This window comes from Penaeus monodon, chromosome 41 (genome assembly GCF_015228065.2).
Source record: "Penaeus monodon isolate SGIC_2016 chromosome 41, NSTDA_Pmon_1, whole genome shotgun sequence".
NCBI classification, from domain to species: domain Eukaryota; kingdom Metazoa; phylum Arthropoda; class Malacostraca; order Decapoda; family Penaeidae; genus Penaeus; species Penaeus monodon.
Genome location: NC_051426.1, coordinates 1,917,207 through 1,922,206, shown reverse-complemented (window position 1 = coordinate 1,922,206; position 5,000 = coordinate 1,917,207). Strand labels below are relative to the sequence as shown.

At 44.1% G+C, this 5,000-nt stretch overlaps 1 protein-coding gene across 4 annotated transcripts in view; it reads right to left on the bottom strand.

Annotated features, from left to right (window-relative positions):
- LOC119598252 (nuclear factor 1 X-type-like) overlaps positions 1 to 5,000 on the bottom strand; it is a 128,891-nt gene that overhangs the window by 46,184 nt on the left and 77,707 nt on the right. The gene's annotated exons all lie outside the window — the stretch shown is intronic.

The following is a 5,000-nucleotide window of genomic DNA, read 5'->3' as shown; positions in this document are numbered from 1 at the left end:
GAAGAAAGGAGAAGGAATGTGGGGAGGAGAGAGAGAGAGAGAGAGGGAGAGGGAGAGGGAGAGGGAGAGGGAGAGGGAGAGAGAGAGAGCGAAAGGGAGAGGGAGAGGGAGAGGGAGAAGGAGAGGGAGGGGGAGAGGGAGAGGGAGAATGAGGGAAGGAGTGAGGAAAGGGGCGAGGTAGGTAAGGGAGGGAGAGGAAGGGAGAGGAAGGGAGAGTGATACTGAATCATTTTTGCATTTCTTATTTCAGATCTTTTCTTCTAGCCATGCTAGAAAAAAAATACGAAGACCATAAAAAAGGCGAAAGAGGAATAAAGAAAAAATAGGGTATAACACCGATAATAAGAAAGAACAAACAACCAAAACATAACTTTAAAAACAACAACAAAAATAACAAGAACACCTCCCCCCATCCCCCCCACCCCCATCCCCCACCCACGACTCCCCCCCCCCTATTAACCTCCCCCATTGCAAAAAAATTACGACCTTTGACGACCTGTGAAATATACCCTCTGGCCATTGGACCTGAACGACTCAGGGCTGGTGCGATGGGGGGGGGGGGTGGAGGTGCCGGGGGAAGAAGAGGAAGAGGGGAGAGGGAATGAGAAATGGAGAAATGAAGAAAGGCTGGAGAGAGAGAGGAAAGGGGAGGGAGGGGTAGGGAGGGAGGGAGGGAGGGAGAGAGAGAAAGAGAGAGAAGGAGAGAGAGAGAGAGAGAGAGAGAGAGAGAGAGAGAGAGAGAGAGAGAGAGAGAGAGAGAGAGAGAGAGAGAGAGAGAGAGAGAGAGAGAGAGAGAGAGAGAGAGAGAGAGAGAGAGAGAGAGAGAGAGACAGACAGAGAAAGAAAGAAAGAAAAAGAAGAAAAAGAGACAGACACAGACAAACAGACAAGGGGAGAAAGAGAGAACGACAGAATTAGAGCAAGAGGGGAAAAAGGGAGAACTAAAAAAAAAAAAAAGGAAAAAAAAGGTGATTGCACGGAGACGAAGGAAATCCAGACGAAAGAAAGAAAAAATTAAGAGAAAACAGAGGATAAGACGAGAGAGATTTACGCCAAGAAAGAAGAGATTAAGACAAGTGGGGGAGGAGGGAGGGGGCGAGGGAGGGGTTAGGGACGGGGAGAGGGAGGGGGAGGTGGTGAGGGAGAGGGAGAGAGGGAGGGAGAGAGGGAGGGAGAGAGGGAGGGGTGAAGGAGAGGAAGGGGGAGGGAGAGGGAGGGGGAGAGGGTGGGGGTGAGGGAGAGGAAAGGAGAGAGGGTGGGGTGAGTTGAAGAAAGGTGAAAGGGTGGGGGGAGGAGAGAGAGAGGAAGGGGAGAAGAAGGGGGTGAGGAAATGGGAAATGGAGAAAGGGTAAGAAGAGAGGCAATAACAACAGCAATAATAATAATAATAATAATGATAATAATAATAATAATAATAATAATAATAACAATACCACAACAACAACAAGCAAACCAAAACAATCATAACAAATCACGCATAATAAATAAACAAATAAACAAATAAATGTCAAATGACATATAAAGACAAATAGAAGGCAAAATCAACAGAAAGTGAAAAAGAGAGAGAGAGAGAGAGAGAGAGAGAGAGAGAGAGAGAGAGAGAGAGAGAGAGAGAGAGAGAGAGAGAGAGAGAGAGAGAGAGAGGGAGGGAGGGAGGGAGGGAGGGAGGGAGGGAGAGAAAGAAAGAAAGAAAGAAAGAAAGAGAAAGAGAGAAAGAAGGAGAAAGAAGAAAAGAAAAATGATGAAGACAAGAAACGTGTGCGATAGATTACGAGCGAAAGCAAGAAGTGACAGAGAGGCTGCGATGACGGGAGGAAACGAGACAAAATCGGAAAATTGATGCTGCAGATTGGGAAGGAATGGGGGGGGGGAGGGAAGGAGAAGAATTGCGAAAGAGGAGGAGAGGGAAGGAGAAAGAATGGGTGAGGGGACGAGAGGAAGAGAGAGGGAAGGAGAAGGAATGTGGGGAGGAGAGGAGAGGAGAGGGAAAAGAGAGGGAGGGAGAGGGAGGGAGTGAAGGGAGGGACGGGGAGAGGGAGAAAGAGGAAGGGAGAGTGAGTGGGAGAGAACGAGCGAGAAAGGGGAGAAGGAGAGGGAGGAGGAGAAAGAGAGAGAGGGGACGGAGGGGGGAGAGAAAGTGAGAGAGAGAGAGAGAGAGAGAGAGAGAGAGAGAGAGAGAGAGAGGGAGAGAGAGAGAGAGAGAGAGAGAGAGAGAGAGATATTTAGAGAGAGAGAGAGAGAGAGAGAGAGAGAGAGAGAGAGGAGAGAGAGAGAGAAAGAGAGAGAGAGAGAGGGAGAGAGAGAGAGGAGAGAGAGAGAGAGAGAGAAGAGAGAGAGAGATGAGAAGAGGAGAAAGAGAGAGAGAGGAGAGAGAGAGAGGAGGAGAGAGAGAGAGGAGAGAATGAGGAGAGAGAGAGAGAGAGAGAGAGAGAGAGAGAGAGAGAGAGAGAGAGAGAGAGAGAGAGAGAGAGAGAGAGAGAGAGAGAGAGAGAGAGAGCAAAGCAGCGGGGAGAGAAAGTGAGAAAAAAAGTAAAAGAAATAAAAATGATGGTAATGAAAGAAGGAAGAGAAGGAGGATGCGAGGATGACAGAGAAAAATGAGAGGGAATGAGAGAGTTAATAGCGAGAAAGAGCAGGCAAAGAGGCTGGAAATCTTTGCAGGAACTTTCGAAATATTTTCAGCTTTATTTTCTGTTTTTTTTTTTTTCTGGTGGGATGTTATTATCACCAGTATTATGATATGTTGTTATTATTACTATTATTATCATTGTTGTTGTTGCTGTTGGTATTATTATTATTATTATTATTATTATTATTATTGTTGTTGTTGTTGTCTTTATTATCATTATCATCATCATCATCATCATTGTTGTTGTTGTGGTTATGATTATTATTCTTTTATACTGTCGTCTTTAGAAGCAGAAGTAGTGTTTCTTTATTATTTCGCTTCTGCTGCAGTTATTATTATTATTATTATTATCATTATTATTATTATTATTATTATGTAAGTACCTGTACCAATGATATTATTCTTATTGTTGCTTAATCTTCTTTCGCTCTTTCTATTCCTCTCTCTCTCTCTTGTTCTCTCTCTCTCTCTCTCTCTCTCTCTCTCTCTCTCTCTCTCTCTCTCTCTTTCCATCTCTCTCTCTCTCTCTCTCTCTCTCTTTCCCTCTCTTTTTCACCCACTCAACAGCATTTTTCCTTTCGTTCTTTCTTTATTCATTCTTTCATTAATATATTTCTTATTAGATTAATTTTTTTTCACTTCTTTATCCGAATTTTCTTTCCTAGTATATTTTTCTACCTTTCTCTTACACTTACACATTTTTCTTTCCTTCTCTGCTCTTTCTCTCCTTCTGTTCTCTCTTTTCTATCCCCCCCCCACGCCTCTTCTGTCCTTCCATCTCTTCCCCTCCCCCTATCCCCACTTCTCCAACTCCTAATCTCTCTCATCGCTATTTTTCCCCGTTTCCCCATCCACCCATCTTCTTCCGGCCTCTTTCTCTTCTCTTTCTTCCCTATTCATCTTCCTTTACTTTACTTTTACCCTATTTTCCTCCCTTCCTTTCCTCCCCACCTTTCCTTTCTTCATTCCCCAGTTTTCTCTTCCTCCCCTCTTACGCTTTTTTGTTCTTTTTTTTTTTACTCCCACTCATCCTCACCTCATTTTCTCTCCTTCCCCACTCACCATTTCCCTTCTCCCTCCCCATCCTCACCCCATTTCCCCACCTTTCCCTCTCTCCCTTTCCCATTCACGTACTTCCCTATCCTGATCCCACTTTCCCCTCCCTCCCTCCCCCCTATCCCCTCCCTTCTTCCCCTCCCCTCCCTCCGCTCTTATCCCCTCCCTTCTTCCCCTTCCCCTCCCCTCCCTTCGCTCTTACCCCCTCCCTTCTTCCCCCTCCCCTCCCTTCTCCCTCCCCCTATCCCTCCCTTTCCCCTTCTCCCTCCCTCCTATCCCTTCCCTTCTCCCTCCCTCCTACCCCCTCCTCTCCCTCCCCCCAATCGGCGCGAGGGTCGTTTCCTAATTCCAATTTGTGAAGACGAGACATAAAGCAAAGGATTCTCGCGCGTTCCTTTCGCCTCTTACTCGATTTTCTGGGAATTTGCTTGATTTTCTTGGAATTTGCTTGTTTTTCTTGGGATTTGCTTGATTTTCTTGGGATTCGCTTGATTTTCTTGGAATTTGCTTGTTTTTCTTGGGATTTGCTTGATTTTCTCGGAATTTACTCGATTTCCTTGGAATTTGCTTGGTTTTCTTGGAATTTACTTGATTTTCTTGGAGTTTGCTTGATTTTCTTGGAATTTAATTGATTTCCCTAGGAACTTACTTGATTATTTTTAGGAATTTTCTTAACTTTTTCTCTGAGATTTTACTTCATTTCTTCAAGGAATTTACTTGATTTTCTAAGAATTTCCGCCTCCTTGTCCGTCCTCTCGTGAGTTAGAGGATTTGGGCGGCGTGTGTGCGTGCGTGCGTGTGTGTGTGTGTGCGTGTGTCTGTATGTGTGTGTGCGTGTTTGTGTGTGCGTGTGCATATGTGCGTGCATATGTGCGAGCGTGTGTGTACGAAATGTTTATTTATTTATTCATCTATCTACCTATTTGCCTATGGGGGGGGGTAAGGTAAGGGGAATTAAGGGCAGGAGGGTTTAAGGGAAGAGGGAGAGAGAGGAGTAAATATCTGCTCTTTCATTCTCTCTTTCCCTTTGTTTAGTTTGTTTGTTTGTTTTGTTTTTGCAGCTGTTCGAATTTCGGCTGTGAGTTTTTTTTTTTTTTTTTTTTTATCATATTTTTTATATTTTTAGTTTTGGATTCGCTAGATACGTTTCAAATAATGCAATATTTACTTCACAATATTATTCATTCACAATATTATTTGTTTACAATATGTCCGGAAAAGCTATATTTACTTCTTCATCACAACCATGGAAACTCGTTAGCGAAATCGTTCATAATAAACTGATTAAATCCGGTACAGATTTCTCAACGGACTT